Source organism: Oryx dammah, unplaced genomic scaffold (assembly GCF_014754425.2).
Source record: "Oryx dammah isolate SB20612 unplaced genomic scaffold, SCBI_Odam_1.1 HiC_scaffold_9, whole genome shotgun sequence".
NCBI lineage: Eukaryota > Metazoa > Chordata > Mammalia > Artiodactyla > Bovidae > Oryx > Oryx dammah.
This window is the reverse complement of record NW_024070193.1, coordinates 57,363,812-57,377,610: the sequence shown is the minus strand read 5'-3', so window position 1 is coordinate 57,377,610 and position 13,799 is coordinate 57,363,812. Positions and strand designations below refer to the sequence as shown.

The window sequence follows — 13,799 nt, the reverse complement described above, 5'->3', positions numbered from 1 at the left end:
ACAGGGAAATTTTTTTTTTTTATTCAACAAAGCATGTTCTATATTGTAACTATTACCAGGTCTCACTGGGCCCTTAAATCTGAAATGCATTGTGGAATTTCAACCATCTTATTTTTCCCTCTCGAAATATTTTGCTATTTTATCATTGCTCATCAAGTATTCCCAACTGTTCGAAAGACAAATAATTATTTAAATGGAAGAATGATGAAATTACTTGAAAAGTTGAGACAATAGTAAAATATATTATTGACAAACTATTTTTCCTAGTATTACAAGGGTTAAGATCTCTCCCTCACTCTCTAACCCGCCCCCCCACACACACATCAATTAGCTAAAATGAAAGAGAACATTGCTATCTAAAATCTACCAGACATTGTTTTAGGAACTTTATTTTGTGTAGATTATATTATTTAAATCACAGTATACCAATATATTACTCCTGCTTTATTAGTTAAGAAACTAAAGATCTGAGTGACAATGTGTAGTATTTTATATTTTACATTGTCTAGTATAGTGACTCATGCCATGTAAATATTCTGTGTGTTTCAGTTAATTATATTAATTTGTTTGGGTACAATGTATATTTCAGATCCATATAATATTTTGCATAAAATCCATATACCTTTATTAAATGTAAAACAATTGAGCACCTGCTGCATTGAAAAATGGTCCCTGCCTCAAGGCACATCCTGGCCTTGCAGAGTGCTTAGATATGAATCGAAGAAGCTGTAAGACAAGGGAAAAAGTTCTGTGACCTAAGATGACTATGAATTTGCAAAAGAGGTGGGTATTTCTCCTAGCTGAAGAATCATCTGTGGTGGTGGGTCATCTTGTACGGTCATCAGGAAGGAAACATATACTCCAGAAGAAGGGGTTATTTCAAGCACCAGCTGAACATAGGAAAAAGGGAAATTTACACCTGGCAGCCAGTTGTAGGTATAAATATAATAACCTACTCCTCTAGTTTTCTGTTTTGTGAAAATAATTTTTAACTGCAAAATTTGCTTTTAGATGGCAAGCATTTATTTACTCTTATCCTTTTTGTTTTACATGCTCATTGTGATTATATTCCCATATTGATAAATCTCTTTCGTTTCTTTTTTAAATTTTAATTTTAATTGAAGGATAACTACTTTACCACTAGTGTTGTGTTGGTTTCTACCATACAGCAGCACGAATCAGCTCTGTGTGTGTGCTTAGTCACTCAGTCGTATTTGACTCTTTGCAACTTCATGGTCTGTAGCCTGCCAGGCTCCTCTGTTCCTGGTATTCTTCAGGCAAGAATACTGGGGTGGGTACCCATTCCTTTCTATAGGACATCTTCCTGACCCAGGGATCGAACCCAGGTCTCCTGCATTGCAGGAGGATTCTTTACTGTTTGAGGCACCAGGGAAGCTCTGTGTATACACATATCCCCTCCCTTTTGAACCTCCCTCTTGAGCCTCCCTCCCACCCCACCCTCTCACCTTTCTAGGTCTTAACAGAGCACCAGGCTGAGCTCCCTGTGTTATATAGCACCTTCTCACTGGCTGTGTATTTACCTGTGGTAAAGTATATATTTCAAAGCTACTCTCTCATCTTATCCTTGCCTTCTGCCACTGTGTCCACAAGTCTCTCTCTACATCTCTGTCTCTATTCCTGCCCTGCAAATAGGTTAATCAGTACCATTTTTCTAGATTTCATATGTATGCATTAATATATGACAATTGTTTTTCTCTTTCTGACTTATTTCACACTGTATAATGGGCTGTAAGTTCATCCACGTCAGTTCAACTGACTCAAATTCATTCCTTTTTATGTCTGAGTAATATTCCACTGTATATATGTACCACAATTTCTTTATCCATTCATCTGTTGATGGACATCTAGATTGCTTCCATGTCCTGTCTATTATTGGTAGTGCTGCAGTGAACATTGGTACAAGTGCCTTTTTGAATTATTGTTTTCTCAGGGTATATGCCCAGTAGTGGGATCGCTGGGTCATATTGTTGTTGTTGTTATTGTTGTTCAGGCACTAAGTCCTATTTGACTCTTTGCGACCCCATCGACCACACCATACCAACCTTCCTTGTCCTTCACTCAGAGCTTGCTCAAACTCATGTCCATTGAGTCAGTGATGCCATCCAACCATCTCATCTTCTGTTGCCCCCTTTTCCTCCCGCCCTCAATCTTTCCTAGCATCAGGGTCTTCACATCACTTGACCAAAGTATTAGAGGTTCCACTTCAGCATCAGTCCTTCCAATGAATATTCAGGGTTGATTTCTTTTAGGATTGACTGGTTTGATCTCTTTGATGTCCATGGGATTCTCATGAGTCTTCTCTAGCACCACAATTCAAAAGCATTATTTCTTTGATGCTCAGCCTTTTTTTATGGTCCAACTGTCACACTGATACATGACTACTGAAAGAAACATATCTTTGACTGTACAGACCTTTGGTAGCAAAGTGATGTCTCTGCTTTTAATACACTGTCTAGGTTTGTCATAGCTTTTCTTCCAAGAAGCAAGTGTCTTTTAATTTCAAAGGTCATATGGTAGCTTCATTCCTAGTTTTCTAAGGAATTTCGATAGTGTTCTCCATAATGGCTGTATCAATTTACATTCCCACCAACAGTGCAAGAAGGTTCTCTTTTTGCCATGTCCTCTCCAGTATTTATTGTTTGTTAGCCATCTGTATGTCTTTTTTGGAGAAATGTCGGTTGAAGTCTTCTGCCCACTTTTTGACTGGGTTGTTTGATTTTCTGATATTGAGCTGCATGAGCTGCTTGTATATTCTGGAATTTAATCCTTTGTCAGTTGCTTCTTTTGCAGTTATTTCCTCCCATTCTGAGGGTTGTCTTTTCATCTTGTTTATAGCTTCTTTACTGTGCAAAAGCTTTTAAGTTTAATTAGGTCCCATTTGTTTATTTCTGTTTTTATTTCCATTATTCTTGGAGGTGAGTCAAAGAGGATCTTTCTGTGATTTATGTCAAAATGTGTTCTGCTTATGTTTTCTTTTTAAGAGTCTTATAGTTTGGGCTTACATTAGGGTCTTTAATCCATTTTGAGTTTATTTTTGTGTATGGTGTTATAAAGTCTTCTAATTTCATTCTTCTACACATAGCTATCCAATTTTCCCAGCACCACTTATTGAAAAAGCTATCTTTCCATTGTATATTCTTGCCTGCTTTGTCAAAGATAAGGTGCCCATAGGTGTGTGTGTTTTATTCTAGGCTTTCTGTCTTGTTCCAGTGATCCATATTTCTGTTTTTGGCCAGTACCATACTATCTTGATTCCTATAGCTTTGTTGTGCAGTCTGAAATCAGGAACATCGATTCCTGCAGCTCCATTTTTCTTTCTCAAGATTGCTTTGGCTATTTGGGGTCTTTTGTGTTCTCACACAAATTGTGAAATATTTTATTCTAGTTTTGTGGAAAATGCCATTGGTAATTTGATAGGGGTTATATTGAGTTTGTAGATTGCTTTGGCTAGTATAGTTATTTTCACAATGTTGATTCTTCCAATCTTAGAATGTGATATATCTCTCCATCTGTTTGTGTCATCTTTGATTTCTTTCATCAGTATCATAGTTTTCTGTATACAGGTCTTTTACAGGTTTTTATCCTAGGAATAAACCTACCTAAGGAGAGAAATTAAGGAAATAATCCCATTCGCCATTGCAACAAACAGAATAAAATACCTAGGAATGCTTCTTTAAATTTCAAAGGTCATATGTAACTTCATTCTTAGTTTTCTAAGGAATTTCCATACTGTTCTCCATAGTGGCTGTATCAATTCACATTCCCACCAACAGTGCAAGAAGGTTCTCTTTTCTCTACATCCTCTCCAGCATTTATTATTTGTAGATTTTTTGATGATTACCATTCTGACCAATGTGAGGTGACACCTCATCGTAGTTTTGGTTTGCATTTCTCTCATGATGAGTGATGTAGAGCATCTTTTCATGTGTCTTTTAGCCATCTGTGTGTCGTTTTTGGAGAAATGTCAGTTTAGGTCTTCTGCCCATTTTTTGATTGGGTTGTTTGCTTTTCTGATATTGAACTACTTGTGTATACTGGAGATTATTCCTTCATCAGCTGGAATATTCCTGGGTATTTTATTCTGTTTGTTGCAGTGACGAATGGGATTGTTTCCTTAATTTCTCTTTCTGATTTTTCATTATTAGTGTATAGGAATGCAAACAATTTCTGTGTATTAATTTTGTATCCTGAGACTTTACTAAATTCATTGATTAGCTCTGGTAATTTTCTGGTGGCAACTCTAGGATTTTCTGTGTACATACATTATCTTGTCATCTGTAGACAGAGTTTTACTTCTTTTCCAATCTAGATTACTTTTATTTGTTTTTCTTCTCTGATTGCCATGACTAGGACTTCCAAAATATCTTGAATAACAGTGGTGAGAGTGCGCCCTCTTATCTTGTTCCTGATCTTAGAGGAAATGCTTTCAGTTTTTCACCATTGGAAATAATGTTTGCTGTGGGTTTATTGTATGTGGCCCTTGTTATGTTGAGGTAGGTTCCTTCTCTGTTCATTCTCTGGAGAGATGTTTTTTTTTAACATAAATGGGTATTGAATTTTGTTGAAAGATTTTTCTAAATCTATTATCATGTGATTTTTATCTTTTATCAGAAGCCTTTTATCTTTCAATTTGTTGATATGGTATATCACACTGATTTACATATATTGAAGTATGCTTGCATCCCTTGGATAAACCCCACTTGATCATGTTGTATGATCCTTTTAACATGTTGTTAGATTCTTTATGCTAGTATTTTTTTTTTGAGGATTTTTAGATCTATATTCACTGGTGATATTGGCTTGAAGTTTTCTTTTTTTGTGATTTCCTTGTCTGGTTTTGGTACCAGGGTGATGGTGGCATTGTAAAATGAGTTTCAGAGTGTTCCCTTTGCAATTTTTGGGAAGAATTTGAACAGGATAGAATTCACCTGTGAAGCCTTCTGGTGCTGGTCTTTTGTTTGTTGGAAGATTTTTGATCAATTTCATTTTCAGTCCTTGTCATAGTTTTTGTCATCTCATGGTTTTTTTCTTTTTTTTATGGGTGGATCTATGTTCCTTTCTTACTAGTTGTTTGGCCTGAGGTTTCCAGCAGTGGAGTTTGGGGGCACTGGGGTGAAGTGGGGTCTTGGTGTTGAGATGTGGACCTCTGGGATACCTCATCCTGATTAATATTTCCTGGGGCCTGATACTCTGTGTTAGTCTAGCAGTTTGGAATCAGTGCTCCCACCACAGGAGCTCAGGCCTGTTTCTTGGCCTGTGAGCTGGGATCCTGCAAGATGCAGGGTGCAGCAAAAAAAGAAAAAAAGAAAAGAAAAAAGTAAAAATTAAAGGAGTGGATCAATAACAGAGAATAAAATACAAAATAAATTTAAAACACTAACAGATATGTTAGAAAAGATATAAATCTATATGAAACAGGCTCTGGAGGGTAAAAGCAAACTTCAGTAGCAAAGAAGAAAAAAATAATAATAAAAAGGAGCAGAACAATAACAGAGAATAAAAAATAAAATGGATTTAGAAAACTAACAGATATATCAGAAAAAATAAGAGTATATATGAAACAATCCCTGGAGGGTAAAACAAGACTCCAATAGCAAAGAGAGAAAAAAAAGTGTGTTTGTGTATCTATATCTATATCTCTCTCTCTATATATATATATGTTTATGTATATATATATATAGTATATATGTTTCAGTTCAGTTCAGTCGCTCAGTCATGTCCGACTCTTTGCGACCCCGTGAATCACAGCACACCAGGCCTCCCTGTCCGTCACCAACTCCTGGAGTTCACTCACACTCAAATCCATCGAGTCAGTGATGCCATCCAGCCATCTCATCCTCTGTCATCCCCTTCTCCTCCTACCCCCAATCCCTCCCAGCATCCGAGTCTTTTCCAATGAGTCAACTCTTTGCATGAGGTGGCCAGAGTACTGGAGTTTCAGCTTTAGCATCATTCCTTCCAAAGAAATCCCAGGGCTGATCTCCTTCAGAATGGACTGGTTGGATCTCCTTGTAGTCCAAGGCACTCTCAAGAGTCTTCTACAACACCACAGTTCAAAAGCATCAGTTCTTCACTACTCAGCCTATATGTATATATACATGCATATATATATATTTATATGTATATATATATATTATACTAAGTAAAAATAAAAGGGAGCAGAACAATAACAAAGAATACAATAGATTTAGAAAACTAACAAACAGTAGAAAAATTGACAATATAGATAAAATAGCTACAGGTTGTAAAACTGAGAGTAAAACTGAACTCCACTGGCCAAGAGTAAAAAACAAAATATCTAACAAAACAAAATAATAAGAGCAACAAAGAAAGGCAGAAGAAAACCTTGGCTTTAGGGGGACATGGGCCTTAGGTGGGTAAGGGCTTAGGTAGTTGTAGAGTTTACGTGGAGGCAGGGTTTAGGTGGGGTATGGGGTCTTGGTTCCGGACCATGCCTTCAGAAAAGACCCTGGATGGGGGTAGGAGGTAAGGCCTGGGCTCAGCCCAGCTGTGGGGGCCTCGAGTGCATCAGGCTTCCAAGTACAGAGGATCAGGCTTGGCTCCCCAGGAGGCTCCCCCAGGCTGAGTGGATGGGAGAACACTGTTCCCCCATCTTCCACACCCGAAGAACATATCCCCAGCCAGCACAGCTCTTTCTCCCCTTTCTATCCTGTGCCAGCAGGGCCTCCATAGGCAATGCATGTGCTTGGAAGGGACTCTAGAGGACAGGGGGTGCTCCAGAAGACAGAGGGAGACTTGGCTTCTTGACTGCCCCTCCCCTCCGGCTCCCCCAGGGTACCTGGTCACTCGGGTTCCTCCCGTCAGCCTGGTTGTTGGGGATTCTCCACCAGTGTCTAGTGAGTGTCCTAGGCATGGGGAGACGGGGACTCTGTTTCTTCCCTCTTCACTATCTTGATTCTGCCTCTCTGCATAAATGCAGCCCTGAAACCTTACAGTTAATATCCATACTCCTTCCCATTTTCCATTCAGTTCAGCTGCTCAGTCGTGTCCGACTCTTTGCAACCCCATGAATCGCAGCACGCCAGGCCTCCCTGTCCATCACCAACTCCCAGAGTTCACTCAGACCCACGTCCATTGAGTCAGTGATGCCATCCAGCCATCTCATCCTCGGTCGTCCCCTTCTCCTCCTGCCCCCAATCCCTCCCAGCTTCAGAGTCTTTTCCAATGAGTCAGCACTTCGCATGAGGTGGCCAAAGTACTGGAGCTTCAGCTTTAGCATCATTCCTTCCAAAGAACACCCAGGACTGATCTCCCTTAGAATGGACTGGTTGGATCTCCTTTCAGTCCAAGGGACTCTCAAGACTCTTCTCCAACACCACAGTTCAAAGGCATCAATTCTTTGTCACTCAGCTTTCTTCATAACCCAAACCTCACATCCATACATGACCACAAAAACAACTATAGCCTTGACTAGACGGACCTTAGTTGGCAAAGTAATGTCTCGGCTTTTGAATATGCTATCTAGGTTGGTCATAACTTTTCTTCCAAGGAGTAAGCGTCTTTTAATTTCATGGCTGCAATCACCATCTGCAGGGATTTTGGAGCCCCCAAAATAAAGTCTGACACTGTTTCCACTGTTTCCCTATCTATTTCCCATGAAGTGATGGGATCAGATGCCATGATCTTCGTTTTCTCAATGTTGCGCTTTAAGCCAACTTTTTCACTCTCCTCTTTCACTTTCATCAAGAGGCTTTTGAGTTCCTCTTCACTTTCTGCCATAAGGTGGTGTCATCTGCATATCTGAGGTTATTGATATTTCTCCCGGCAATCTTGATTCCAGCTTGTGTTTCTTCCAGCCCAGCGTTTCTCATGATGTACTCTGCATAGAAGTTAAATAAGCAGGGTGACAATATACAGCCTTGACGTACTCCTTTTCCTATTTGGAACCAGTCTGTTGTTCCATGTCCAGTTCTAACTGTTGCTTCCTGACCTGCATACAGATTTCTCAAGAGGCAGGTCAGGTGGTCTGGTATTCCCATCTCTTGAAGAATTTTCCACAGTTTCTTGTGATCCACACAGTCAAAGGCTTTGGCATTGTCAATAAAGCAGAAATAGATGTTTTTCTGGAACTCTTTTGCTTTTTTGATGATCCAGCGGATGTTGGCAATTTGATCTTTGGTTCCTCTGCCTTTTCTAAAACCAGCTTGAACATCAGGAAGTTCACGATTCACGTATTGCTGAAGCCTGGCTTGAAGAATTTTGAGTATTACTTTACTAGCGTGTGAGATGAGTACAATTGTGCAGTAGATTGAGCATTCTTTGGCATTTCCTTTCTGTGGGATTGGCATCAAAACTGATCTTTTCCAGTCCTGCGGCCACTGCTGAGTTTTCCAAATTTGCTGGCATATTGAGTGCGGCACTTTCACAGCATCATCTTTCAGGATTTGAAAGAGCTCAACTGGAATTCCATCACCTCCAGTAGCTTTGTTTGTAGCAATGCTTTCTAAGGCCCACTTGACTTCACATTCCAAGATGTCTGGCTCTAGATGAGTGATCACACCATCGTGATTATCTGGGTCATGAAGATCTTTTTTGTACAGTTCTTCTGTGTATTCTTGCCACCTCTTCTTAATATCTTCTGCTTCTGTTAGGTCCATACCATTTCTGTCCTTTATTGAGTCCATCTTTGCATGAAATGTTCCCTTGGTATCTCTGATTTTCTTGAAGAGATCTCTAGTCTTTCCCATTCTGTTGTTTTCCTCCATTTCTTTGCGTTGATCGCTGAAGAAGGCTTTCTTATCTCTTCTTGCTATTCTCTGGAACTCTGCATTCAGATGCTTATATTTTTCCTTTTCTCTTTTGTTTTTCGCCTCTCTTCTTCTCACAGCTATTTGTAAGGCCTCCCCAGACAGCCATTTTGCTTTTTTTGCATTTCTTTTCCATGGGGATGGTCTTGATCCCTGTCTCCTGTACAGTGTCACAAACCTCATTCCACAGTTCATCAGGAGCTCTATCTATCAGATCTAGGCCCTTAAATCTATTTCTCACTTCCACTGTATAATCATAGGGATTTGATTTAGGTCATACCTGAATGGTCTAGCGGTTTTCCCTATTTCTTCAATTTAAGTCTGAATTTGGTAATAAGGAGTTCATGATCTGAGCCACAGTCAGCTCCTGGTCTTGTTTTTGCTGACTGTATAGAGCTTCTCCATCTTTGGCTGCAAAGAATATAATCAATCTGAATTCGGTGTTGACCATCTGGTGATGTCCATGTGTAGAGTATTCTCTTGTGTTGTTGGAAGAGGGTGTTTGCTACGACCAGTGCATTTTCTGGGAAAACTCTATTAGCCTTGGCCCTGCTTCATTCCACATTCCAAGGCCAAATTTGCCTGTTACTCCAGGTGTTTCTTAACTTCCTACTTTTGCATTCCAGTCCCCTATAATGAAAAGGACATCTTTTTTGGGTGTTAGTTCTAAAAGGTCTTGTAGGTCTTCATAGAACCGTTCAACTTCAGCTTCTTCAGCATTACTGGTTGGGGCATAGACTTGGATTACTGTGATATTGAATGGTTTGCCTTGGAGACGAACAGAGATCATTCTGTCGTTTTTGTGATTGCATCCAAGTACTGCATTTCGGACTCTTTTGTTGACCATGATGGCTACTCCATTTCTTCTGAGGGATTCCTGCCCGCAGTAGTAGATGTAATAGTCATCTGAGTTAAATTCACCCATTCCAGTCCATTTTAGTTCGCTGATTCCTAGAATGTTAACATTCAGTCTAGCCATCTCTTGTTTGACCACTTCCAATTTGCTGTGATTCATGGACCTGACATTCCAGGTTCCTATGCGATAGTGCTCTTTATAGCATCGGACCTTGCTTCTATCACCAGTCACATCCACAGCTGGGTATTGTTTTTACTTTGGCTCCATCCCTTCATTCTTTCTGGAGTTATTTCTCCATTGATCTCCAGTAGCATGTTTGGCACCTACTGACCTGGGGAGTTCCTCTTTCAGTATCCTATCATTTTGCCTTTGCATTTTTCATTACCACAGTATTAAGGTTTCTAAAACATATCTATGGATAAATATTTACATAGAATCTATTCAATTATGGAATTCCAGATTGAACATTTTTTTAAAAAAGATGAGTTGTGCCAATGATTTTTACTAATACACACACATACATATTTTGCACATATCAAAATGATCTTTAAATAATTTTCTGTACAATTGACCCTTGAACAACATGAGTTGAAACTGAGCAGGTTCACTTATACACAGATTTCAGTGAATTCACTTAATAAATATATGAAAAATGTGGGGAGATTGGTGACAATTTGAAAAAATTTACAGATGAACTGCATAGCCTAAAAAAATTTGAGAAAAGTTTATATCATGAGTGATTAAATTATATGTAGATAGCAGGCTATTTTAATCATTTACTACCATGAAATACACACAAATATACTATAAAAATTAAAACTTATTAAAATGTATATAAACACAGATTGTATATGGTACCATTTGTAACCAGATGAAATGTAAACAAACATAAAAATGCAGTATTAAACCATGATTGCATAAAGGTAAGTGTTGTGCACACACTGTGCCATGTCAGTACTTTCCCAGCTACCTCCTGCTGCTGTCACAGTGAGCACAGATGTAGTGCACACCTGTGCAAATGCTGTGACATGGGTCACCTCTGCACGAGCACTTCATCTCTCCTCTAAAGTTCCGTATCACAGTGGAAAGTGTTCTCTTGCAGTTCTCACATATTTTCCATGCAATACCATAAGCCCTGAACAATACCATAGAACCCACGAAGTGCCACTAATGATGCTGAAAGTGCACCCAGGAAATAAGTCATGACGTTCCAAGGAAAAACAGAATTACTTGATATGGACTATAGACTGAGGTCTGCAACTGAAGTTGCCACCATTTCAAGATGGATGAATCCAACCATGGTAAAAAAGTGAAATAAAAGGAAATTTGTGAAGCTATCACTTTGGCTACACTGCTGCTGCTGCTGCTGAGTCACTTCAGTCGTGTCCGACTCTGTGCGACCCCATAGACAGCAACCCACCAGGCTCCTCTGTCCATGGGCTTCTCCAGGCAAGAACACTGGAGTGGGGCGCCATTGCTACACTAGCATGCACCAAAACCTTTCACTTTAGTGCAGTACCCTTTTTACCTTGCATTGAAATTGCAGCCTTAATGTGAGTACAGATTTGCTATCAAAAAGACATACTTTAGACTCTAGTAGTATGATTCAAGAAAAAGTGAGGTTATTAAATGACAACGTAAAGCAAAAGGAAGGTGAGGGATCTGAATTGGAGATTTTACTGCCTGCAAAGGATGATTTGATAATTTTAGAAAGAGGTTGGGCTTAAGAAATGTCAAGATAACAAGAGAAGCAGCTTCTGCTGACCAAAAGGCAGGAGATGAGTTCCCAGATGCCATTAAAAAAGTCACTGAGGAGAAGGGATGCCTACCTGAACAGATTTTTAATGCAGATGAAAGTGTCCTATTCTGGAAAAAAAAATGCTGCAAAAGATATTTGTTAGTAAAGAAAAGAAGCAAGTACCAGTCAGCACTGAGGGTGTCAAAGTGGTCTGCTTGCCTTCCAAACACATCTTCTCTTATTCAGTCTCTGAATTGCTGGGAGAAACATCAGTAACCTCAGATATGCAGATGACACCACCTTATGGCAGAAAATGAAGAGGAACTGAAGAGCCTCATGATGAAGGTGAAAGAGGAGAGTGAAAAAGCTGGCTTAAAGCTCAACATTCAGAAAACGAAGATCATGGCATGCAGTCCTATCACTTCATGGGAAATAGATGGGGAAACAGTGGAAACAGTGACAGGCTATATTTGCTTAGGCTCCAAAGTCACTGCAGATGGTGACTGCAGCCATGAAATTAAAAGACACTTGCTCCTTGGAAGAAAAGCTGTGACCAACTGGAACAGAATATTAAATAGCAGAGACATTACTTTGCCTGCAAAGGTCCTAGTCAAAACTATGGTTTTTCCAATAGTCATGTCTGAATGTGAGAGTTGGACCATAAAGAAAGCTGAGCAGCATTGAATTGATGCTTCTGAACTGTGGTGTTGGAGAAGACTCTTGAGAGTCCCTGGAAATCAACACTGAATATTCATTGGAAGGACTGATGCTGAAGCTGAAGCTCCAGTCCTTTGGCCACATGATGTAAAAACCTGACTCACTAGAAAAGACCCTGATGCTGGGAAGGATTGAAGGCAGGAGGAGAAGGGGACAACAGAGGATGAGATGGTTGGATGGCATCACCGACTCGATGGACATGAGTTTGAGCAAACTCCAGGAGTTGGTGATGGACAGGGAGGCTTGGTGTGCTGCAGTCTCTGGGGTCACAAAGAGTCGGGCACAACTGAGTGACTGAACTGAACTGAATTCAGTCTGTAGATTAGGGATCATAGGACTTTTAAGGCTTGTTACACATGGAAAGGATTGTCAACACTCTAGAAGAGAACCCTGATAGAACATTGTGAAAGTCTGGAAGGATTCATTACACCATTGAAGATGCCATTGTTACAGAAAAATCCATGAAGCCCATCAAGCCTGAAATAGTAAATCCCTGCTGGATAAAACTGTGAGCAGATGTTCATGACTTCACAGGACTTACAGTGGAGACAGTTGAGGACATCATGAAAGAGGTTGTGGATATGACAAACAGAGTAGCAGGTGATGAGTTTCCAGACCTTGGTGAAATTCAAGACAGCACACCAGAGGAATTAACAGATGACTGCTTCTGAATCAGGGCCAGATTATGAGGAAGAAGATGTAGAAGAAGCAGTGCCAGAAAACAAGTTGACATCAGACAATCTGGCAGAAGGTTTCAGATTACTGAAGCCTGGTTTTGACTTTTTACATCATGGACTCTTCTATGATACAGGCCCTGAAACCGAAGCAAATGGGGGAAGAAGTGTTAGTATCATTTTGGAGAAATGAGGACGCAAAAAAGACAAAAATGAAGACGCATTTCTATAAAGTGACACCAAGTGAGCCTATCCTTTCTCGCCTTCCACCTCCTCCACCTCCTCTGCCTCTGCCACCCAGAAGAAAGTACAACCCTTTCTCCTCCTCCTCCACAGCCTAGTCAAAATGAAGCTAATGAAAACCTTTATGATGACCTACTTCTACTCAATGACTAGTAAATAATCATCATGCCATACAGTTCATAAATGTATTTGTTGTGCATTATGTGGATATCCTTGTGTGAAAGTCTAATACTTGCAGTGGAGACTTTGTGTCCTCATCATTAATGCCCAGGTAATCATCATGTAGAACATTGTGTGCAAGTCTTATATTGAAGTGAATAGACTAGCCTTACATAGGCAAAAGGTGAGTGATAGTTAACACAAAATTAATAATGTGTTAGTTTTCTTACTGTCTCATAACTTTGCTTTCAAAGAATTATATTACATGCAGTACCTCTCTCTCTAATAATTGGGAAAACTGCATATCAGCCTATCATCACAGGTAAGGGGTTTTAAAAAATACAAGTGTGTCCCATTCTGTCTTATGAATGTGACCATAATATTGTCTGCCATAAAAATGTTATTATGGTTTATCCATTAATGTGGAGGCTGGACTACCATGAGTAATCATATCCATTACACCGGGCACCCGTGTTACTGTTTCTTCATGAAACATTAATTTTGTTTTCATATTATCTTTTCATATTTGATATCTAGTGTTAGTAATACATGTGACATCTACAGTATTTTGTATCATAGAAGACAAAATTGCTATAGGTGGTGACAGACAGATGATTCATCTT

General features: G+C 39.6%; 1 protein-coding gene across 1 annotated transcript in view; it reads left to right on the top strand.

Moving 5' to 3' along the window:
- ZCWPW2 (zinc finger CW-type and PWWP domain containing 2) overlaps positions 1–13,799 on the top strand; it is a 95,996-nt gene that overhangs the window by 48,450 nt on the left and 33,747 nt on the right. The gene's annotated exons all lie outside the window — the stretch shown is intronic.